At 44.9% G+C, this 25,601-nt stretch overlaps 2 long non-coding RNA genes across 3 annotated transcripts in view; both read right to left on the reverse strand.

Annotated features, from left to right (window-relative positions):
- LOC143686489 (uncharacterized) overlaps window positions 1-2,711 on the reverse strand; it is a 174,911-nt gene extending 172,200 nt beyond the window's left edge. For both annotated transcript variants that reach the window (XR_013177191.1, XR_013177190.1), the window contains exons 1-2: window positions 2,650-2,711; window positions 1,608-1,692 (exon numbers count right to left, since the gene is read on the reverse strand). This is a non-coding gene — a long non-coding RNA (uncharacterized LOC143686489). The remainder of the gene's footprint in view (window positions 1-1,607; window positions 1,693-2,649) is intronic.
- A 13,334-nt stretch (window positions 2,712-16,045) lies between these two features.
- Window positions 16,046-21,165, reverse strand: LOC143686490 (uncharacterized). Its single transcript, XR_013177192.1, has 3 exons — window positions 21,124-21,165; window positions 20,513-20,571; window positions 16,046-16,115 (listed from the first exon to the last, which is right to left on the reverse strand). It is a non-coding gene; the product is annotated as an uncharacterized LOC143686490 (long non-coding RNA).
- Between the last annotated feature and the right edge of the window lie 4,436 nt (window positions 21,166-25,601).

Raw genomic sequence — 25,601 nt, forward strand, 5'->3', positions numbered from 1 at the left:
TTAGCTACTGCTGCAAAAATGTGGCATAAAATTCAGTGGCTTAAAACAATATGAATTTACTAGTAAGTCTGTAGGGGTGTGGAATGAATTGGAATCAGGTGATCCCACCTGGGCTTGCTCATTTATCTGCAATTCAGGCTGCGGGCTCCACACTAAGCCGGGCTTGCAGCAGCAGCTCCACTCCTTGGTCTCACACCTTCTTCTGGAATCCAGTGCGTAGACCAGGCATTGGCCTTCTCATGACAATGGCAGAATAGAACAGGGCAATCAGGCACAGTCAGGCCTACTCGAGGCCGAGGCAGGGAACAGGCTTACATGCATTGCTATCTGAGACTTTTAGCCAGCGCAAGTCCCATGGCTGAGCCCAGATTCAAAGAGTGAGGACATAGTCTCTGCCTCTTTAGGGTGGGAAACAGCAAAGGAGGGGCAAAGAAAGGGGGTCATTAACGCCTTGTAGTACAGTCCTTAATAAAAATGCATTGACTAAATAAATAACCAATTAGTTGTGTGATTATAATTTTGGTTTGGGAATTCGGGTCATTTTTTTTTCTTTTACCATTTTCTTTCTTTCCTCTTATATATTTATTTTTATGCCATTATTATTCTCATAAAAACAGAGATGGTGAGGCACATAGATAAAACTGGTTATTTGTGAATTCATTCAACAAACAGTTTTGCACACTACCCTACTAAGAGCTGGGCATATAGTTATAGATATGGCCCCCACTCTCACTGAGCCTTCCAATCAATCAGAAAAACTAGCTCTGAACACAAAATTTCATGTGTAATGAGTAGTAAAAAGGCTGAAGTTGAAATGATCTGATAATAGCGGTCATCTTTTCATGCACAAAAATCTGTTTCTGACCAGGATATTACAGACAAAACATTCTGTAAGTGGGTGTCTAACATTAAGTTCATTAACATCAGGACAGGACACACCCTATCCTAAGGTCTTTAAGCTCCCGTCTGCAGAAGTCCTGGGCCTGCAGGTGTCCTTTCTAACCCACTTCCAGGTTCAGAGACAGATTGAATTACTTTCTCTGCGTGTTTCCCAAATTTTTGACACTGGTTCCATCATCCAGTTTGCTAACCGTCCAAGGCCCCCTGGCCCTGAAGTCTCATCATCTCCTTGAAACTAGCTTGAAGCTCCAGCCCTCAGAGGCAGGGCCCTCTAATGTCGTTAGTGGACAAGTATGTGATTGCTTCAGGAAAACAGAACATTGAGAGGTAAGAACTTAAAAGCAAAAGATATACTATCCAATTTATATTCCAAAATAAAAGCCAGATAGTTTTCTTGGACTTGACATTTTTACCCTCAGATTCCTAAACTCAGCCAGCCAGAATTCTTTCAAGCTTCATCTGCTGATTCTGTTTTGGAAGTGAAGGATTTGCTGCCAGCAAAGATGGAATGCAATATCTGTAGCTGTGAGAACCCCATCAAGAACAGGGCTGTATAGGTTTGTGCCATCGGCCCAGCATGGAGCAAATACAGATTTTAGAGAATCTATGTTGGAAGTGGATGACTGGGCGTGCACTGAGAAACAGATTGAATAGCAGGAAAGACTAAGATGTGCTCTCCACAGCTATGTGCCACATACTAAACTTACCATTAAGGAGAACATAGTGGGCAGGAAATCATCAGTCCCCCAACTCTCCCATTCAATCACTCCACTAACATTTATCATGCTCCTCCTATCATAAGAAAATCCAGGAAGAGGGAATAGGTTAAAAACAGCAAAATGAGAGAGAGAGGATAATGGACAAGACGCATGCATTACTGAGCTATTTTCTACACACTTTATATTATTCTATTTTATCTTCAAAATAATTTCACAAATGAGGAAACTGAGGTTCTGAGATTTTGAAGACTTGCTCAAGATCAATGTGAGAGGTGGGACACCCATGTCTGTCATCTGACTCCTTTGTCTGCCCTCTTCCCTGCCATGCTGGGCCGCGTTCCTGCGGTCAGATGGAAAAGGTTAGGGACCAGGACTCTAACTGCACTGAAGCACCAGAAAAGCAGGTTATTAAAGTGGGTTGGGATATCCCGAGTGCTGAAAATCATGAGAACTAGAATTGGTAACCTGTTAACTTAGGGGTGGCCTCTGGTATTAAAAGTGAAGAAACATGTAGACAAGGGACAAGACACACTATACAGTGACTGCAGAAACCAAGGCAGCCTGAAATGCAGCATTGCTCGCTTTCTCTTTTATTGATCTTCCAATAGCAAAGCTTCTCTTTCTGGGCATTAACCATTCATTCATTCATAACTCATTCATTCAAAAAACACCTGAGGCCCTACAATCACCTATGCGCCAAGGATCTGTTCCCTGCACTTGTACAGTTTACCATTGCTTAAACCAATAATCACACAATTAAATACATTAAATACAATTTCAGTAAATGCTATGAAGGAAAAGTAAAGGACATAGTGAGGACCTATGCCGGGGCACCTGATTTAAATGAGGCAAGGCTCCTCAAGGAAAGTGATATTTAGGCTGACTACTGATGGAGGGGTCATTTTCCAGAAATTTAGGTAAAGAGTCTCCCAGGCAGAAAGAACATGATCTCAGCTGGCCTCACGCATGTCTAATAGTTGACCAGCTGTCTACCAGGACGACAGGAGTGGCCGGGCCATGCTTCTCATACCATGCAAATCCAGCCTGGACTTCCTCACATTATGGTAGTGGTGGTGGCAGACAGCAAGAGAGAGCAAACACGCACTTTTCAAGTCTCTCGTGTCACAATGCCTTGGTCCCATTGGCTAAAGCATGTCACCTGACCAAGTCTAGGGCCCATGTGACAAGACACCACCCAAGGACAAGGGTGCACGAAGGTGTGCACATATTGGGGCCATTACTGCAACAATCAATGTACCACGAGACCAGAGGAAAGGCACTTGATTTTCGAGGAATGCAGGGGAGGCTTCCCAGAGGAAAGAGCATTTAAGCAGAGTCAAGGGCACCATCAGAGGATGAACGGGATTAGTCAGGGAGAGTCAGGTGCCAAAAAAAGGTGAAACAGAGGAGAGGATGGTTATCAGCCGAAAAAAAAAGATGATTGTTCTGGACTTACTGTTTTCTAAGCCTTTCTCTTGTGAGCTTAGTCTCACTTTGTCTGAACTCGCTGCGTGGGCTGTGGTGGGCAGGGTGACTGCAAACAAAAGTACCATGTTCCAGGAACTCCTGGCCCAGAGGGTCCCACCCCAGCCACTGGTCACTCGTTTCACTGATCTGACTGATCACAGGACCTGATCAGTGAGATGGGAAAGCCCATTTATCACTTCAAACTTTGCAATGTCAACTTGAAAAGAATGGCTTTCTGACATACTCCCTGAGAAGAGGCACCACACCCATGGAAACAAACAACTCTCTCCCTCCACCCCACACCCATCCCACTCCCCATGATATCTCTTATTTTCATCACTTGAAGACATCCCTACAGGAACCATGTAGCAGCATTAAAAGGTTAGACAAAAGTGTTTGGTTGTAAACAAGGTACAGATGTCAAGATGTGTTAACACTATTCATATATAATGAGTGAAGACCAAGGACAGCTGTCACTATGGCCTCTGAACATGTAGGGCAGAAAAGGGAAGGAAGAGGGAATGGGCTTTTTCCAACATGCATTTATGCGTCTTGATTGTAGCATTTTTCCTCTTATTCTGGTTGTTTATGAATCATACTGATCTTTGTTTCCTTAAAGATCAATTGAATGAAATGACCCATCTTGAAATGATCACTCATTCTGCAGGAAGAGAAGATGATAGAAACCTAAAAGCCTGTTAGGCTGCCTTTATTCCAACCTCATTTTGTATTTATAGTATTTGCCAAAGCATATTTAATCTTATAAAGCCCCAAGATGTACATTTTTGGCTCACATAAATACAGCCTTACTCTATTGGGAAAATATGCTGCATGTATTCCATTCCAAAGCAAGCTTCTCAGAATGGCCTGGCTGGGCAGGCCAAGGAGAAGTGTAGGGGAGGGTCCAGGGAACTGTACCAGATGGTTCAGTCTCCCAAGGCATGGCTGGGAAGAGGACTTGGAGAAACAAAGGAATTTTGGAAAGTGGCAGTGGGCTCTGTTGGTGGAGGACCACAGGACCTTGCCAAGGACGGGGCTCCAGAATGGATTCCTTGACCTGGGGAGTGATATGAGTCACAGGAATGGTAGTCCCTGCCCTGGGAAGTCCTCCCCACACCTCACACGGATCTGCCACCAACCCATATTTCACTTTGCTAAAGCTGCTGGAATGCAATTGTATTAATCAGGGTTCTCTAGAGAAACAGAACCAATGGGCGGTATCTGTATATATGAGATGTATAAAAGTGCCTCACGCAACCGTGTGAATGCCAGACTCCAAAATCCATAGGGCAGCCTGTGAAGCGGGCAACTCTGATGAAGGGTCTCAGCAAACTCCACAGCAGAGGCTCACCAGCTGAAGAAGTAAAAATTCTCTCCTCTCCCTTAAAAGTCTTCAACAGATTGGATCAAATTCAACTGATTGGATTATATTGTTTGTGGGAGGCACGCCCTTAGTTGAAAGTAGGTGTGATCAGCCACAGTTGCAATCAACTGACTGATGATTTAATAAACCAACCTTCTGATTTATCAAACAGCCACAAAATATCCTTGCAGTAATAATGATTAGGTCAATGCTTGCCTGACAGGACAACTGGACACCATCACCTGGCCAAGACGACACCAGAACCTAATCATTACAGTCACCTTTTGTCAACCTGGCAACCCTACACATCACCTTAAAACATTCTAATTTATAAACAGAACAGAATAACAGACATATGCTTTGCCTAACAGTACCCAGCTGTCCTGTGTACAACCAGAAATGCATTAAATCTCTCCAGAATAGAGTGCAAGTCCTTAGGTAACATTCAGTCTTAAATTTGATATCCTATAACTTAAATACCATAACATGAGCAATTCAACTTATGTCAAATGATAAGAAGAAAAGTTCACTTTCGCTTTATGTATAAATACAAACATACTCACAGCAAAACAAGGAGGAAATAGCCATACCACTACAGTCCTCATTTCTATAACTAGTCACATGGTCATAATTTATATTTATCACTACCTTCTTCCACTACCCATTCTATGTTCCCCTTACCCTCAGTAAGCAATTCAGCTGGCCGTGGTTCTTCACTAGGTGGGGTGACCCAAACCTCCATTCCCGAAGTTTCCAGGCCATTGGTAATCCTACCTGGATTGGGTTGTTGCAGTTTTCCACTGACTTTAATCACAGGGCATGGTAGAACTATGTGTAATAGCAGTCCTATTACCCCTTGACAGTCAGAAGCAATCACCCCAAACAATACAGTAATATCTTTCCTTACCTGCTGATTCATGGGCATGAGAAACCCAAAGTGGCCTGAGGCAGTCTTAACATCCAGTTCAATGGAATCTTTGTTGTGTCTCCTGGTAGGAGCACTCCTCCTTTTGGAACTAGAACCTATAGACCAGCAGAGCTTAAAGTTTCAGGGACAGGAAGAAAAAAATTTTCTAGTGGGTCACTATGGGTGATAGTAAGTGGTGCCACTCCCATTTCCACCCCTTGATTCCTGGACCCATGAATCCCAACTATGAGAGAATCAGCATCACATATGCTGATTCAGAGCATACACAGCCTCCTAGGGAACACTGTCCCAGCCCTGCAAGGTATTGCTACCTAGTTGGGTCTTCAAAAGGACAACTGCCTCTGGAAGATGGGGAACATGGTAAGACCAGAGAATCCCACAAACATGTGCCATTCCCACACTTCATTTGCTGTGACGTGGGTTACTTGATCAGAAGCAATGCTGTGTGGACTACCATGATGGTGGATAAGGCATTCTGTAAGTCCACAGATGCCAGTTTTAGCAGAAGCACTGTGTGTAGGGAAGCCATATCCAGAGTGTGTGTCTATTCCAATTGGAACGAATTGCTGCCCCTTCCATGACGGAAGTGGTCCAATATAATCAAACTGCCACTAGGTGGCAGGCAGATCATCTCAAGAGAATGGTGCCATTCCGGGGATTGAGTGTGGGTCTCTGCTGTTGACAGACTGGGCAATGACCATAACCAGGTTGGCCTTGGTGAGTATTACCCATACTGCTGAGCCCATGCACAAGCTCCAACCCCACCACCATGCCCACTTTGTTCATTAGCTCATTGGGCAACAGCAGGAGTGGCTCAGGAAAGAGGCTGACTAGTATCCATAGAACGGGTCAATGTTATCCACTTGATTATTAAAAACCTTTCTCTGCTGAAGTCACCATCTGGTGAGCATTCACATGGGACACAAATATCTTCATGATTTTGCCCATTCAGAAAGGTCTATCCACATTCCTTAACCCAGAGTTTTTTGGTCACCAATTTTCCAATTATGCTCTTTCCGAGTCCTAGACCATCCAGCCAAACCATTAGCAACAGCCCAGGAGTCAACATACAAACGCACCTTTGGCCAGTTCTCCTTCCAAGCAAAATGAACAACCAAGTACACTGCTCAAATTTCTGCCCACTGGGAGGATTCCCCTCACCACTGTCCATCAAGGATATCCCAGAAAGGGGCTGAGGTGCTGCAGCTGTCCACTTTCAGGTGGTCCCTGCATATTGTGAAGAACCATCTGTGAACCAGGCCCAAGTTTTCGCTTCCTCAGTCAACTGACAGTAAAGAACTCCCCAAGAGGCCATAGCTCTGGGCTGGGAAAGACAAGGTAGTGTGGCAGGAGTAGGAGTCATGGGCATTTGGGCCACTTCCTCATGTAACTTACTTGTGCCCTCAGGACCTAGTTCTTATATGCATTTATGATGGAACGCTGCTGTGTATGCCCGGCTTTATGGATTCATGGATCAGACGACACTCAGCTCATGATAGGAGAAGGCTGGTAGGAAGGTTAACAGTGTAAATTTGGGGCAGTATGGCAGGGACACCCCCCCCCCCCCGCCAAGGATAACTGGCCCTCCCCTCAGTCAAGGGGCTCTAGTAAACTGTCTCAAGTCTAGGAATTGTTTAAGGGTCTGTGACTCTGTTTATGTAATTTATGTTAGATTTCTGTTCACTTGTCTTAGAATTCTTCTACTTATACAGCTCAGACAAGAACTTAGTAGACTGCCCGTTTATTTTACTTCTAGGTACCCTATGGTCTACCAGCTAATGCCACAAGTCTCTGCAAGTCAGATTATTTTGACTTCTGCTTTGAGTCTGCTGTCCATTATGGCCGCCATGCTTACCTTGTCTATGGGGATAAACTGTTGCCGTATGGCTTCTGCCAGCTCAGGATCCAATCATCCACCTTGCGTTAAAGATTCCAGCTCAGTGACAGAGTTCCCACAGTAATATCTGACCCACAGAGAAGGGCGAATACAGAGCTCTTCAGGGATGATAGAGCTAGCCTCACAAATTTATTCCTCACAGTCCTGGTGAGAGGTGTGTCTCCTGGACACTGCTGGGGTGTGTGAGCAGGTCTTCCATGACAAATCCACTCTAATATTCCAGTCTCTCTAAACCTCTGGATCCCCTCATCTACATTACACCAGGGCAGTCCTGGCATTTCAACCTCAGGTAATATCGGCCACTTTTTGATCCACGTTTCAGCCAACCATCCAAACAAACAGTTAATGCCCTTTCTAAACACTCAAGCTACAACATCTGAATGCAGAATCTCTGCTTAGTGGGCCCATATCGATAAATTCAGCTTTATCCAACTTTATATTCCTTCCACCATTATCCCATACTCTTAATATTCACTCCAAAAAATATTCCACTGACTTCTCTATACAGAGATAGGAAAACTTACACAGTTCTTTTGGAGCATATGGTACCTCCTCATGGGTAGCACTTTGTACTTCACCCTTTGGGGCCTGTTGGGACTTTAGTGTAGTTATAGGTCTTGAAGAAAAGAGGGGTGGTGGGGGTGGGTCATGAAAGGAATTAGTAACTGGTCTTTCAAACTAATCACCTCAGGGCATTCTGTTGCGGTTTCATCTGGTGAAACAGGATTAATTGCTCCAGACAGGAGTGAAGGCTGTTTCCCCAGGAGCGATGGTTATAGGGTTAACAGGCAGTAAAAGGTTAAACTTGTTAGGTAGAGGCTGGATGGCAGACTCCTCTAGGCTGCCTGGAGGCTGGGAAGCTGCTTTCTCAAGGCAGGCTGAAGGTGGGGGGGGGGCTGTTTACTCAGGACAGACCCTTATATGTCTGTGTAGCAAAGACTCAGTAGAATCCAGGGTTTCTATGTCCCCACTGCCAACATTACCAAGCCAGATATCCCCATGCCAAGTTTCAGCATCCCATTCTTTTCCAATCAAAGCCCTTACTCTAACAGCAGACACTCTGCAAGACTGAGATTTTAGTTTACATTGTAAATCTGCTACTCACACAATGAGGCTCTGTGTCTGGTTTTCAGAGATCTCAAGATTTTCTTTCAGGGCATATATGAAAACTTTTACAGCTCTCATACGGCATTTAAGTTGCAAATTTGAAGACTTCAGCTCATCCCTTTCCCTTATAACTAAATCCAATGTATTTGACAACAACCAACCACCATCATTATCCTCTTAACTCCACAAAACTCCATTAAGGTATCAGAAACATTCTTACCCAGAGCCTTGCCTCATATAAGCACACAATTAGCAGAATCAAATGGTGCTATTTTGTGTATCTCTATTGCCAAATCATGACATGGTCTGTCAATGTTATGTTGATTATTGGAAATAGAGTCATTAGTGCCTTTGAGTCTAATAAGAGTAAAAAAATAATTGTAAAACCCATTTTTAAGATTCTGCATCTCAAGAAGCACTCCCAGTACCAAGCAGTATTAGTCAGGGTTCTCTAAAGAAACAGAACCAACAGGAGATATCTGTACATAAAAGATTTATAAAAGTGTCTAGTGCAACTATGTAAGGCAAGAGCCCAAAATCTGACTGATAGGATTAACTTAATGGGGGAGACATGCCCTTAATTCATAGTAGATGTAATCAGCCATGGCTGCAATCAACTTACTGCTGACTTAATAAATCAGCCTTCGGGATTATCAGACAGCCAGAAAATACCCTTGCAGTAACAGGCCAGTGTTTGCCTAACCAGACAACTGGATGCTATCACCTGGCGAAGTCGACATCAGAGCCTAACCATCACAGCAACATCCCAGAAGTGGGTTGGCTTTTACAAGGGGAATTTATTACTTTACAAGCCACATTTCAAAGGCTGTGAGAATGTCCAAATTTTCAAAATGACACCAAAAAGAGGATATCTTCTCAGAGGAAAAGCAGCTGGCTTTTGGGTTTCCTCTGTCACAGGGAAGGTACATGGTAGTATCTACTGGCCCTTCTCTCCTGGGTTGGTTTCAAAATGGCTTTCTCAGCACCTGTGGGTCCTTCTGGCTTCTCCTGGGGTGTTTTCTTTCTCTCTTAGCTTCTCTCAGCATTGAGCTCTCTCCAAAATATCTCTCCCTTAAAGGACTCCAGCAGGAGTATTAAGACTCACCTTGAATGGGGGGGGGGGGGTCACATCTCCATGGAAACAACCTAATCAAAAGGTCCCCAAACACAGGTCTGCCCCCACAAGATTGGATTTAAAAGAACAGAGCTTTTCTGGGATACGTAACAGATTCAAACCAGTACAACCTGCAAGGATAAATTCTTTAAATTTATTAATTCTTCTTTACACTTATGTTCCTCTCTCCTCCACCTCCTCATGACCATCTGTTTTCTCATCCTGCTCATCCTCCATAAACATTCACATGCAATGACTGCTCTCCACTGGATTTGGTGCTGAGCCAATGGCTCACTTCATGAAGGGTGCACTAACTTCAAAACATTGACGTTTTACAGATGGAAGGAACTCTAGAAGGAAAAAGGGAAGGGAAAGAAAGGGGAGAGGTGAGGGATAGTGCCACCAGATCATATATACATATACCTGAGATAGAACAGGGAGAGCAAGTACATCTAGAGCCACTGAAGTAAAAACAGATTCACCCAAAGTAAAGTGGTGAGGTAGGCCAAAAAATCCTCATCTGGTTTTACAGGATCTTAGCCCAGCATCCAATAGCAGGAACACTAGGGCAGACTCTCCAGTGGCCACTTAGAGAGAGGTGACTCACTCCAGAGAGAGGAGACGTGCTTTGTACCCACCGCCCGTTCAGTTTGTTACTATGGGGTCTTTGAGCACTCTCTTCTTTCTGCTCCAGCTTCCTGCCTTCTTGATTACTTTTCACTTACATTCTTGATCAGATCCCAGCAGCCAAGGAAACCCTTCCTGACCACCTTTCTAATGCCAGTTTCCTTTATATCAGAGGACTTACTTCCATTTGCACAGATTCATTCATTGATGTGATTCCCTGATGTCTGTCTCCCTTGCTGGAGTGTAAACTCCACTAGGACAAAGACCCATCTCTTCTTGCCCGAAACCTTGCACAAGGCCAGACGCAAATGGGCTTGGTAAATGTTCGTTGAATAAAGTAAATGAACTCAGACTTGATTCCTACCTTCCCACATAGAAAAACTCTCATTTGGGTCAGGAAGTAGTTGCAGAGAGTCCTCAGCATGGCCTCGACCGCCTTCCCTTTTGTCCTTAAGTATGTCAATAGGGGCAGAGAAGAAGGTGTCTAGATCTCCTCAAAGCATCATGGAGTCAACAGTGTTCAGAGGGTACCTGCATCTCCATCCTGGCCTTTTAGACTCCCAGGGTCTTGGGGCAGAAGTGACCATAGTGGTCACTTGGTCCACTCTCCAACTGAATCAGGGAGTCCTAGCATAGCATGGAAAGTTACTATCTGAACAACCATCCCACCCCACCTCATTCAACCAACACCAGGGATACATGTTGAAACATTTATAACTTAACACCCAAAGAGCTGGGTATACCTCTGAAGGACTATCTAGACATGAATAAACTGCCATAAACCAAGTAACCTTGACCACATGAAATCAAATGCCTACAACTCCTTAGAGAACGTCATTAAAATGGACTATTAATACAGAACAAAGGACTCCTAACAATGCCAAGGCTGCACATTCTGATCCATGCCAGACATCCACCAAGTGAGCAAACTGTCTATGAATTCCAAGACTTCCAGGAGGGTTTTCATAATAGTGTTAGCGGCAAATGAAGAGCCATGCCAGAGGACACACTTGAGCCTTAGAACACTTGGAATAATGCCTGGACTGTGATTTATCAGTGGGGTAGCAAATCACAAAAGATCTAAAACTAGTCATTACCACTGAATGGAAATAATGTGTATTGCAAGATAAATGCATGTTGAATAATCTGGATAGAGCCTGAAGGGTACTTAACACCCACAGTCTAACCGTTCCTACCAAGCCACAGTTGCACCACGGCACAGCAAGGGACAACACGGTGCTACATGGTAGCAGGATGCACCAGGCATTTTTGTAATCAATACTTGCATGGCTATAACTGCTGCTCTGATGGAAATACTTATCTTAGGAAGGAGATATATATCATGATTGAAAGAGCACAGGGTTTGAAGTTACAGTCAACTAGATTTGAATTTCAGGTCTGACACAAGTTTTATACTATTAAGTCTCCATTTTCTCATTATATAAAATGGAAGTGATAATATCTCCTTCACGGGGTTATAGCAGGGGTGGTCTGCTGGGGATTGACTCATGCCCCCACAAAAGGCATGTTTAGGTCCCAATCTGAGTCCTGTGAACACATTTGTAAATAGGACCTTTGAAGATGCTATTAGTTAAGATGTGTCCAAACTGAATGAAGGTAGCCCTTAGTCCAGAGCCATGGGGAGCAGCAAGAAGCCAGACGTCAATGAAACCCAAAAGAGAAAGAAGACATCACCATGCACATAGCCTTGTGACAGAAAAGTGAAGGAAGAAGGAGCCCTGGCAGCCAGACCTAGAGTGCCACAACCTTCAGGAGAAAGCCTCACCTCGCTGACACCTCTATTTTGGACATCTCCCAGCCTCAAAACCATAAGCTACTAAATTCCCATTGTCTAATCCAGGCCATTGTATGACATTTGTTTTAGTAGCCAGGAAACTAAAACATGGCACATAGGCCAAGCCTGGTCTACTGCTTGTTTTTGTAAATAACGTTCTATTTGAATGTGGCCATGCCCTTTCGTTTACATGTTGTCTGTGACCATTTTTGTGTCACAACAACAGCAGAGTTGAGCAGTTGCAACGGAGACCAGATAGTGCACAAAACTTAAAATATTTACTATCTAGTCCTTGACAGAAAAGGTTTGCCATCCCTGGATGAAGACTGTGTACATTGTCTCCTGCCTGGAAACTTCATCTAGCCAATATATTCCCTCTCTCTTCATCTAGCCAGTATCTTCTCACCTTTAGGGTCATTTCTTTAGAACAGCTTTCCTTCATCACTAGATAAAGTTAAATCTCTTGCACTATGCTATCATAGCACCTCTGTATAAGACTTGTTACATTTGTAAATGTTTGTTCACTGACTGCCTTCCTAACCAATCTGTTAACTCCATGAGAGTAAGATGACGTCTGCATCCTTGTATCATTACTCAAAAGATTCCAGTAAGTATTTTCATTGAATTCTATGAAGTCCTTTCCCTCCATCCTACTGCCCCATCTTTGGCAGATATAACTAGCTGTGGTCAAAGTTTTACCTAATATAAAAAATCCAAGCTCAAGTGAAAGTCATTAGATTGGAGAAATCTCCAAATTCCTTCTCATAACTAACAGTGGTGGGATTGTTGGCAATATGCCAGCACTCCTTAATGGGCTCTTCATAGAACCCAAAACTCATTTTCTCAATCAGTGCATATATATTAAACACCTGCTCTCTGAAAGGATTATTTAGTACTGTGAAATAATAAAGAAATACCCAATTGAGTCACATCTGACCAGAGGGCTGCAATCTGAACTCAGGTCTTAGGGCCAAAAGTTCATACTGAAGTTCTCTTTGGAGGATATCATGCTAAAGATGAGGATACCATTTCTTAAGAAGCCCAATACCACCACACTCATTTCAGAAAAGACCAATGCTTCCTTGCTTGAGCCCCAGATGTAAGAGTCAGCTTAATTTTAGGGGCCTCAATGTGTGAAAAATATATGACACTGAATTGCCAGAATCATAGCCACTGTGGCAAGATGGAAGACATGCAGCAACTGAGACCAACTCATCAAAGAGTAGATTCATACAATCCGTGTTCTTCTCACTCTGGGCATATGCTTACCGGTAGAGTTGTCCACACTGTTGAAACTGCCTGCTCTTTTTTTTTCTCCCTCTCTCCCGTCCCGCTCCTTCCCCTTTCCCTACCCCCAAACCCCTAGTTGCCAAGAATATATATTCCACTCTGTATATCGCTTCCTCCTTGTTCTGGTTATCTACCATCGCATAACAAATTATCCCAAAGCAGCTTAGCAGCTCAAAGCAATCATTTTATCCTGTTCACGGTGTGCCAGTCCAGAATGCAGGAGGAGCTTAGCTGGTGGCTCTGACCTGGAGACTCTCCTATATTAGTTGCTGGGGCTGCTGCCATCTGATGGCACAACAGGCTCACATGGTGGGCTGAGAGTCCAGCTAGGATGTCAGTCAGAGCATTCACATGTGGCCTCTCTGTGGGGTTGGCCCAGTCTCCGGGAGGGAGTGTCCCTGCAGCATGTCCAGAGAGCCAGGGCTCTAATCGGCTCATTCAGAAGCTGCCTGCCGCCTTCCAACCTAGATTCAACAGCCCTGCCGCAACACTCCACGCGGTTGATTACTCATAAGCAGTCGCTAAGGCCAGTGCAGACTCAGGGGGAAGAGAACTAGACTCCACCTCTCACTGGAAGAATTTAAACCATCTCTTATCAGCCACGCCCCATAAAGGTAACCCTTGTTCTCTCCTTCAACTCTCCTGGTCTTTAAATCACTTGTTAACCCACCCCTAGCCCATATAACAATGCAAATTTCTATAAACAATAATAGGATTTTTTTTATAAAAAATCAAAATAATCGTATCTCCTAAGCATGCTTGGGCCCAGCCACAACCGCAACATCTGCAATGTCTACGGGTGTCCAATTTAGGCCTCAAAAAGTGATACTACCTGCTGCCACCAGCCCACTGCAGGGCACATAGAAATTTATCTGTCAGTGTCTTCCAGCTGAGTGGTAAAAGTAGCATATTAGTTCTATAGAAATGAATTAACCCTTTGGTGTGGAGAGGAGGGTCCTTTTGCATCTCAGTGCCAACAGGAGGCCTGTGCCATAGGCAGCCTGGCCTCTGGTTTCCCAAAGCTGAGCCTCTGAAAAGGATTTGGGTGTGCAGTTTGCTTGGATGTTATCCCAGGGAGCAGCGTGAGGGAGTGGGCAGGAGAGTTGGGTAACAGAGGTAAATCAGTAAGAGAACATCCATAGCAGGTTACCACTGAGGGCAACAGGGGCTCAGTTCCTCCAGGGACCCCTGAAAGACTGTGTGGGGCACATCTCAGGATTGTCCCACTGACGGGGGACCTGTCTACCAAGTCCAACCCCACAATGGTTGAGGGCTGCTCGTGGGGCATTTACTCCTTGTCACTCCCAGGGTGCCAGCCTGCCACAGACATGAACTGAGCATCCCCTCCAAGGCCAGAGACTGTCCTCAGAAAGAAATACCCAGGAAGCTGCCAGTGGCCAACGATCTCCAGAGCAGGATGTAGGGGGTGAGTGGGGCACCTACAGCCCTGCGGGAGTACTACTCAGTGCGCTCAGACCTCTCCAAGCCTCATCTCAGCTACCTCCCACAGCAAATCTTTTGTTGCTGTTCATGTTGCACTTAGCTCCACTTTACAACAGAGGAAATGGAGGCTCAGAGAGGTTAAGTAGTATGCCCAAGGCCGCACAGCAGATACAGATGAGCCTAATTTCAATCTCTGCACCAGTACACACCCACTCTGCAATCAGAAACCAAAGCATCACCACCCCCGGCTGGTTGCCACACTGTGCCTTTTGCTCCCCTCTCACAGAACTCCATGCCTTAGCTCTAGCGAACATACGCTCTAGTGAACAAGTTAACCAAAATCATTTACATGTTTTTAACTCAGCAAAGCGGACAATGCCTGCTGTAAGTCAAAACACGTGTCAGCTTAATATCCATTAAGACTCTCCACAATGGGGGATGCTTTTTCTACCCCCGACTGTGGAAACCACCCAGGAGGAATCTCCCCAGCGTCAGAGTGTACTTTGGCTCCATAGAAGAGAAGGAGCAGGAACACACGGACTCTCCAAGGACACAGACATCAAGGGCTTGACTTTTCCTGGAATTCTACTTAAGAGCCATAGCACTGGCTCTACCCCATGGACACACAGCCTAAAAGAGTCATCAAGCAGCAGCTTGAGTCAGGGGATGCAGGTTTACTAGGACGAGGCAAGTGAGTGCTTAGAGTTGGCGGGAGATGAGGGAAGGATGATGGACAAGAAGCGGGGTGGGCAACTGTAAAACATAGCAGTCAAGAGGGATGGAAACCATTTTCACTGGCAACTAAGTATTCAACGGCTGCCCCCACTCACCCCCTGCCCCAATGCCTTTTATTCCACCTTTACCAAGGGGAGAATCTGGTGACCACTCATTTAAATAGGGTGACACAGCTAATGAGATCAGAGTCTAGATTAAACCCCAAGCGTGCCAGGCCCCAAAATTCATTCCATTCCATCTCATCAGCCTCCACTGGGTGTTTAACAAGCAGCTACCATGCACCGAATTGAGTAAGTCATACGGGGCTTCCTGCACAGACTGTACCTTGTTAAATGGTGTGCGCTCAAGACAGCACAGTATCTGGTGCATGGAAACCCCTTCTGGAGTTGCCCAGGACCTCACGGCAGAAATCAAATCAAACCTACCTGCAGAAGAAAATATCAGAAACCGACATTGGCAGGTTTCACTGAAACAGCGGCTGGGATTCCAGGCCCGAGCGATCGCCATGAGGCTTGCACAGAGCAGATCTGCACGGACGGACAGGGATCATCGTGGCCAAGGAGAGAGGAGATCCAGGCAGAGGGCTGAGACCCACCCCGAAGGGCACGATAAAGTCAGGGACAGCGAGTGTACCTGTCCAGTTAAGAGTCAGGTTTGGGGCGGGCCACGGTGGCTCAGCAGGCAGAATTCTCGCTTATGATGCCGGAGACCCGGGTTCGATTCCCGGTGGCTGCCCATGCAAAAAGAAAAAAAAAGGAGTTTGAGGTTTGTGTAAAGGAGAAATGAGAGTGAAATTTAGAATGGCTACTATAATCAAATTTATCCCGGAATGCCAAGTTATAGAGTTTGGAAAGTTTAGGAAATAATAACAAGCTGATATCTCACGAGTACTTCCTGTGCTCCAGACACGTCTCACACCCTGCACTGCTCACCTCCCGGGCGAGGGAATTCTTTCCCTGGGGCGCCGTCCTGTGCCTTGTTTTGCAGCATTCCTGGCGCTATGCACCACGTGCTGCAGCACACTGCCCCCGACCCCACCCCAGTCATGGCCACCAAAAACGTCTCTGGGCTTTGCCCAATGTCCCCCCCCGGGGTGGCGGGGGGATGGGCAAAATTACTCCCGGTTGATTGAGAACTACTGCTCTACCGTTTGAGTTATTTAATTTTTTCAATAACTCTATGAAGTCGTTACTACCGTTAGCACCATTTTGCAGGGAGAAAACCGAGGCACAGGCAAGTTATGTAATGTGTGCAAGCTCACATAATCTGTAAGTGGCAGTCAAGACACTGAGCCAGGACCTGTTGATTCAGAGCCTGGGAACGAACTTACTTACTATGCTCTGTTCAACATGGTAAAATGCTGAATTAAAAAAATACAAAGTGCAGTAAGACTTGTGCTTGCAACTATGTAGAATTTGAATGAAGTTAGGTGGCATGTATGATGCAGAGAAAAATAATATGTTTAAATTAAAGAAATTAAATTATGGGAGCTTAATTTCTGTCTTTAACAGTTTGTTATCATATTTTAAAAATATAAGTAAAGAGTTTGAAGAACTCCACACAATACGTCTACCTTTAGCCCCCAACCCACCCCCTCATTTTCAAGAATAATTGGCTGAAATCAGTTCAGTTCCTTCATTCTTCAAGACTCAGTTCAAACATCACCTCTTCATCCAGGAAGTCCTCCTGGCTTCTTCCCCCTCCACTCCCATCTCTGAGGTGGCATCATATGCTCATCCTAACTGCAGCCAGAATAGCATCCTCCAGGGAGCTTTATCAGAACCACCATACCATAATTTAATTCCTACTCAGTATAATTTTTTTCCCCAAGAAATTATAAGTTCTTTGAAGCCAGACAAACTGTCTTCCAATAATTGACTCTCCAGCTAGCTGCATACCTAGCCTGACAGTGGGTGCTCAATAAATGTTCGTGGAGTTAATAAATGAGTGCGGTGCTAAGGAGTCCAGAGTCAGCAGCACAATCCACTGGGCAGCTGGACTCTGCTCCTGGACCACGGCTGAGCCTCAGACCCCAGCGAGAGGACGGCAGACACCGGACATGGGGAAGGAGGGTGAGGAGGGTGTAACACCCACCGCGCTCCAGGGGCCTCGCATCCCGCCACAGTGCAGACCTTTGCCTGTGGATAGGAGCAAGAAGAAAGCAGAAAAGGAAGCCTAAAATAGGAAAATAAATCAACTCTGTTCATTACTCCAATGTCAAAGGTTAGGGCATCCTCTTTGAACAAAGATAGCAACAGTGCCAGAAATGGCAGTTTCTTTGCCCTGGGTCTCCAGCAAAAGGCATATGAGAACAAAGGGCATATGGGAAGTTGCAGTTTCCATTTAAATGCAACTAACTCTATGACGATAAGCAGGAGCCATTTCTATATAACTTTCTTTCCATAAATAGCAATACTTCTTAAATTCTCACAACCTCATTATTATCTCATATCTTTCTCTTAGCTCCTTTATCTCTAAAATTGGGATAACAACAGTGACCACTTGTAGATTTTTCTTGACCATTAAATGAGTTGAGACACACTTTAAACGCTGCCTGGTGTATAAGAAGTGCTCCATAAATAGTGGCTGTAGTGTTACCTCCTCGTTGCAGATCAGGAAGTTGGGACAATCAGAATTCAAATGCCTCTCTGTCTTTCTGCATTCTACCTCCCTGGATGATTTCCCCGTTAGGATAACTATCAGAAAGAAGCAAACTGACCGAAGCAAAGGAACAGGGCCAAGTCATTTGGCTCTGTGGTCCACCTGGACCCCAGGGACAGACGCGAACAGGAAAGCCATGGAGGTGCCTTGTGCTTTGCTGCCCTCTGCTGCTTGCAGGAGTCAGCTGCAGGAAGTTAGAGCGTGGGGGAGGGGGAGGGGGAGGAGAGTAAAAGTGCCAGCTGTCCTGTGCGGTCAAGTTTCCCTAGCACGCAATCCTTATCCTATTTTCTTAGTTTTTTTTATGCATGGAGGCTTAGTGAAAAAAGAGCTTTGAAGAAAAAATATTTTTGAAAAACACCAATATTTATTGAGAGCCTCCTGTGAGCATGCTGCTGTGCCAGGAGTTGTCATACCCATTTCCCTCATTTAATCCAGTTTGGGGCAGTGGGGTAGGCAGAAGGGCAGTGGGCCAGGAGGCAGAAGAGGAGCTGAAGGTCATGAAGCTCAGAAAAGGGTGGCATGTGGACACACAACAGATGCACACTATTCCGATATACTAAGAAGTGAACTAATGAAGTGAATTCACTAATTAAGAAAGAGCCATGTTTTAAAACCTTGATATTTGAAGTTCCACATCAGTGATGCATCAGATGGATGGTTCTTAAAGCCGATGACCAGAAAAACGGAAGAAGGTTTAATGTTTATTGACAGTCCACACTCTGACAGGAACGTCACATATGATATTTCACTGAACCTCCACAATCACCCTGTAAGTCCATTTTATGAAGTTCAGAGAAGTTAGGTAACTTGTCTGCCATCACACAGCCAGTGAGTGGCAACTCTGAGATTGCCCTCCACATCTCGTCTCATGCCTAGACCTCAGACTCGCCTGGCTAAGCCAGAGGAGGTGGCGGACGTTGGCCCACACTTGTCAGTGTCTCTGAAGAATCAGACGTGTGCCATCAGCCCTAACAAGGGAGTCCCCAGTGCTGCCTGGCGAAAGAAAAGAGGAGAGTCCATACCTTGGAAGTGAGGAAGCTTGATGCTGACGATTAAACCAGCTAAGCTTTCCTGGGGTGACTCGGTTGTTCTGAATCATCCCGTGAAAACAAGCCTTTTGCCATCTGGCAATTACCGTGGGGCTGAGGTGTCGATCCTGCCCTCCTTAGGAAAACACTTGCCCTGGGTGGTCCAGATGGCCAGAGGCCTTTGCACAATGAACAGAGGTTGCCGATACATATGTGACCCCTTTTGCCACAGGAAATCCTCCCATACAAAACTGCATTCAGGAAGATTTTCCTCCTCATAAATGGCTCATTAGAGAGCCAACTTCAGGGAAGGAAAGCATTCAAAGATCCCGATGACCATCAGCAGGACCCCATCTCCTTTTATTGGATGAGCCCCAAATGCCCACCATCCACTGTGCTTGCCATTGCTGTGCTCCTTTCTGGGGGGGGGCGCCACGAAGACCCTCTTCCCTCACTCCAGAGAAAGGAGGAGAGAGCCCTTTGAGACAGGAGTTTTCAATCTCAAACTGCTCCAGCCCATCCTCCACCCTTCTTTGTTCCCCGACAGTAGCTGCCAGTAGACACCCCCTCTTGCTGGACATAATGTCGCAACCCGGGGAATCTCCAACTCAGCTCCCACGTCGGAGAGACCCCAGCAGCCCCTGGGAGGGAGGAGAGTCAAGGCCAGAATTCCCCCCTAGGGAGGCTCTGACCCCACAGTCTGCAGACCAGGCAGCAGCCAGAACTGCCAACAAACTCCGGGGGGCCCTGGCCTACCTCCCGCTGGTCACCTTCTCCCAGTTATCCTTCTACTCCGATTGAGAGGCAATAAACAGAATGAGAGGTGGGGTAGATTAATAATTAAGAGTCTCACTTAGAGGGGGTTCTTATTCCAGCACACATGGCTCGGCACAGTTGTCAAACTTCTCTGAGCCTTGTTTTTGCCACATCCAAAATAAGGATGATTAATGCAGCTATGTAATAGGGTCATCAAGATGATCAAACCTGCTAATATGTTTGTCTAGCACACAGTAAGTGGCTAATAAAATTTTTGCTACTGTGTTCATATTGCTGATAATGTTGGTATTGATATCAATGTTTATTGTATTATTGTTAGTGTATTATTGTATTATTGTACATATTAATATGACTATTACAAAGGCCAAAACAGCACTCACATTTATTTTCATGCCCAAAGTGTACAATTTACTGTCTATGACACGGTTTTCCAACCCCAGAACCACTGACCTTATGAGCTGGATAATGCCTTCCAGTGGCAGCTGTCCAGCGCATTGTAGGACTTGGGGCAGCATCCCTGTCCCCTCCGTACCAGATGCCAGCAGCACCCTCCAGTCATGACAATCAAAAATGTCTCCAAACTTTGCCAAATGTCTCCTGCTGGGGGCTGGGGAGAGCAAAAGCACCCCTCTTTGGGAACCACTGCCTAATGGTTTCTCACCTCAGTCGTTTAACTTCTCCTCACTTGGGAAATAAGATGTGTCACCATCTTTGAGAATCCTGAGAAACAAAATTGAATAGCATGTGAACGCAGCTGATAAGCCTGTGAACAACGGCACTGGGCAATGTAATTACTAAATTACTAGAGGGAGGAAACCCCATCCTAGGGCTCTTGCTCCAAATCAGGGGCTGTCTCCACTGATGAGCCACCCACATTTGGGGACAGATGATTATCGGGGATGGGGGTCACTGCTCTGCATTGGAGGATGCTTAAAAGAAGAATGAGTCCTACCCTCCTCTGCTGGCCACAACACCTCTTTCCCACTGATAAAAAGTGGCTCCTAAGGAAGCTAACATTAAGCCGTTCAGCAGTTAACCGACAAAACAAGGGCAGTGGGGAGAAATGGTATACCATCGTGCATTTGTCAACTTTTTTCTTCATTATCGCCCTTTGGCGACCCACAAACCACTGCAATATCTAAAAATATTTTGATTTTTATTATTTCCCCCTTGGGGTTATACTGGTCCTCTTGAGAATGCCTGTATAAAATGGATGAAAATACAACACTAGAATCAGGACACCTGGTATACCGGTTTGAAGCTATTGTGTACCCCATAAAAGCCATGTCCTTTAATCTTCATGCCACATCGCTGGGTGGAATCTTTTCTGACCGTTTTCCATGGAGATGTGAACCATCCAATTGTGAGTAGTAACGTTTGATTAGATGGTTTCCATGGAGATGTGTCTCCACCCATTCAAGGTGGGGGTTGCTTACGGGAGCCCTTTAAGAGGGAACCATTTTGGAAAAAGCTTTAGGGCCACCAGAACCCACAGAGCCAAAAGAATGGACAGAGCCCCAGGGAAGCCATTAAAGATTCCTGGAGAGAAAGCTAGCATGTGCCTTTCCATCTGAGAGAGAAACCCCGAACATCATCGGCCTTCTTGAACTAAGGTATCTTTCCCTGGATGCCTTAATTTGAATAATCTTATAGCCTTGCCTTAATTTGGACATTTTCATAGACTTTGAACTGTAAACTTGCAACTTAATAAATTCCCCCTTTTAAAAGCCATTCCATTTCAGGTATATTGCATTCTGGAAGCTTACAAGCTAAAACACCTGGGTACAAACCCGGCCTCCACCACAACTTCTTATGCAAACCTGAACAACTTTCTTAAACCTCCGTTCTTCAGACTCTAATTTGTAAAACAGAGTTACCAAATACTTACCTCATAAGGTTGTCATAAGCGTGAGTAAACCTGGGTAAAGCACATGTAACAGAATCTAGGACATAGTAAATGTCCAGTAAATGTTGTATGTCACTATTCATCAGAAATGTTAGTGGCAAACAAAGGAAAATCAATATCTTTATCATTCCAATGCTTACTAAATGACAAACACTTCAAATGTTAGCTCATTCTATTCCCACAACAATGATGTAAATTTTGCCCATTTAACAGATGGAAAAAACTGAGACGCCAACCTGCCCTGATTGCACAGTCATTGGGTGACTAGGGGTGAGGGAAGTCCAGCAAGTGTAATACCCCTGAGAAAAGGGAGGCCAGAGGTTCACTAACAGGTCCTAGAGAAGCCAGGACAAAGGCAAAAGTAAAAGTTGCAGAAAACAAACAAGAGAGTAGCTGTCACAGACACTAAAAAAGTAGGGTTAAGGATCCTGGGCCCAGGTCCACTGGGTGTTAATTTATGGAAAGGGGTCCTAGAGGTTCTGGCCAGAAGCACAATCAGAGATGTAGTCAGCTGTGAGTTTCCACTGAGTTGTTTCAACCGGAATGTGAGGAGTCACCTTCAGACCCCGCAGAAAGGACCTTTCTGGTCTATGAAGGCGAGTGTGCCCACCTTGGGAAAAACAGGTAGGAACAGGGGAAATACAAGGCACACATCCCTAGCTCTCCCCAGGGGAATCTAGGCCTACAACGGTATCCATGGATCACCGGCCCACATGGAATTCTCGCCTCTGAAACCCCTCCTGTTAGAGCAAAGCAGGTTGCCGACACTGACCTAGTCACTTAGACTGATCAGGTGAAGAGGAAGAAGGAGACCAGTGTGAGGTCCAGGGAGGAGAAAGTCCTGCTCCCTTAGCTCAGGGCATAGCAGGGAGGAAAACAGAGGCTTCCTGCTGCAAAGTTACAGCATCTTTAGCGCTAAACAGGGCCACCTGTGTGATTGTTCACCTGTTGTAACACAGCAATCACAAGAATGGGGGCTCAGAAGGAAAAGCTCTGAAACTGACTAGCTAACCAACCCTGGGGGATCATTTTCTCCTCTGAGTTCAATGTCTGTATTTATTAGAGTTAGGCAATAGTACCTGCCTTGAGTGGCTTGTGGAGAAGTGTCGAGGAGAAAGAACTATGTCAAAGGCAGCCTGACTGTCTTCTTCAGTTGAAGAAAAGAGAGTCACCATGACATCCTCTGTCATTAAAGCAGTAAGAGTAGTTTTCAAGTGCCCAGCACTCAGTTTCCCAATCTATGACAGAAGCAACTGGTCAACCATCACCCCTGGCCCACAGATTCTCTCATATTGTCTCCTGGTTCTGAAAAGCTTCCTTTGTCACTGGTCTTTTGGAAATCTACTTTTCCCAAATAGTTGCTTGAGAGCAATTCTGTATCAAAAGAAGCAATAAATTCCAGTTCCAACTCAACACTCTACTATCATGTCTTGAGAATCCTACTGTTGTTCAATCTTTATCTCACCAGCACCCACCCAGCCCCCTCCAAAGCACAGACACAGCAGAGCTTCTACCAGCCCTGCCAGTATGTACATTTAGGGACGGAGGAAAAAGACGTGTCTCCCTCTGGCTCCAGAGAATAGGTCCAAATATGTTCTCAAACACAGTGTTCTTAAAATCATGGTGCATTTGGTTAAGCACGTCTCCCATCCATCTCTCAGTCTGGGAGTAGTCACGAGGGATATTTCGTCCATATGTTTCTCATTCATTCAATTGTAACTCACGAAAACACTGGCTAAGCAGTACAAGGCCAAGATGAGTTCCCATGCTATATCATCTACTAATTTTGTTTTTATTCAAGAAATGGTAAATTTTATTTTCCTGAGAGCAACATTCAAAATATTTACACTGAACCAAGCATAAACCCTGCATACTGTACCACACTTCAATCAGGCGGAAACACACAACCTAGCCCTGGGAGGGCAGGGTCTCCTGCTGAATAGTTTGAAAAAAAAAAAATGAAACAGACAGACAAAAAAAAAACATATTCTATAATTACAGTGAAATTTTGAAATTGAAGAATATAGCTGTTTCATAATACAATATACAGAATGTCAATTGTGGCAATAACTTCTTGATTGTTGGAAATATACAAAAGATAACATGATTATCAAGTAGTTGGAAAGAGGGAAAATATATCAGAATCATTGTGGAGTATAACATATTTATATCATCAAACGGGGAGCTGAAATTCGAAAAGCCCTAGCATAGGAGAGAAATATTACCTGAACATCATCTCCAGAAGTTTTAAATATGTTTTGTATTGGTTCATTTCTTTCCTGATTCTTAGTTTCACAGTTCTATCTGTTTGGTTTATCAGTGAAAAATTATTGTTCAAAAGCTTCTTCCGTGGTGGTGCGACGGTGGCTCAGTGGTAGAATTCTCCATGCCGCAGACCTGGGTTCGATTTCCGGTACCTGTCCATGTTTCAAAAAAAAAGGAAAGAAAAGAAAAGCTTCTACCATTTTCATTTGGTCAGTTTAAATGTCTTCCTATCTTCTTCACCATTCTTTTAATAGTCAGATAGCAGATTAGACCTTGACCTCTGCTTAAATATCTATTCTAAATTTCCCTTTCTTGAAAGTGAGTGTTAGGTTGGCATAAGAAAAAGAGAGGAGCATTGGAGCTAGAAAGCAGAATTCATATCCCAGCTCAACATTCCCTGGCTTGGAGAAGTCGTACAATCTTTTCAACCCGTTTCTATGTCTGTTGGATCCTCACTATGCTCCATCTTGCTTCCGGTACCAGAAAGTGTGTTCACCTTCTTAGCACTTTTTCTAATGGACTCCCCCAGTGGAGAGGGAGCTGAACCTGAAAAATAGGAAGGAATGAGGTTTTAAAGAGATGGCAAAGAGCACAGACCTAATAGACCCAGAGCACAAAAGCCAAAGTTCCCCCAATTCCCCTGGTGTCTCCCCAGGTTGATGGCTCTTAGGTTATCACTGCTAGGTGTGGTAAGTGATAGCAGATGAGGAAGAGACTGAAAAGCCGAGTTGGACTGGTAGGCAGAATAGTTCCCCTCCCCGCCAGTATGCCCGATCCTCAGCCCTGGAACCTGTGAACATGTCACCTATATGGAAAAAAAGGGACTTTGCAGATGTGATTGAGTTAAGGATCTCGAGATGGTGAGAGAATCCTGGATTATCCAGGTGGACTGAATAGATCACAAGAGTTCTTATAAGTGAATGAAGGAGGCAGTAGAGTCAGAGAGAGACTTGAAGATGCTATACTGTTGACTTTGAAGATGGAGGAAAGGGCCATGAGCCAAGAAATGCTCCCATAACTGGTAAGGGGAAGAAAAAAAAAGGATTCTGCCTTGGAGCCTCCAAAAGGAACACAGTCCTCCTAACACCTGGATTTTAACCCAGTGAGATCCATTTCAAATTTCCAACCTCCAAATATGTATGATGATAAAGGCATGTGTGTATGTGTGTGCATGAACATGCGTCATGGGGAGAAATGAACTGCCCCTCCTCACAGCTTTCTGGGTATTTGTATTAGGAAAAGTCAAGCTAGCAGCAATAAATCAAAAGTTTATAATGCCTCAAACATGACAGAAGGCATTTAAAGTACAAAATGGTGTTCCTGATCAGGGAAAGTTCTCTCTTCCCATTCACTTGTTGATTGATCATCTCAGACTCCTTTCCTCTCCTGGCTCAGCCATTCTCAACACGTCTCAAGGTCCATAGGCCTGTCCTCATCTAGCTGGTGGAAAGAGAAAGGACTCTGGAAGAGTCTCATATTCCTGCGGCTCACAGTCTATTGGCTAGAATTCAGTGGAATAACCACTACAAGGGAACTGGGAAGTGTTCCCTTGTAGTGGTTGTCCCTGAAATAGCCCGTG

The sequence above is a fragment of the Tamandua tetradactyla genome, chromosome 6, assembly GCF_023851605.1.
Source record: "Tamandua tetradactyla isolate mTamTet1 chromosome 6, mTamTet1.pri, whole genome shotgun sequence".
Classification (NCBI taxonomy): Eukaryota; Metazoa; Chordata; class Mammalia; order Pilosa; family Myrmecophagidae; genus Tamandua; species Tamandua tetradactyla.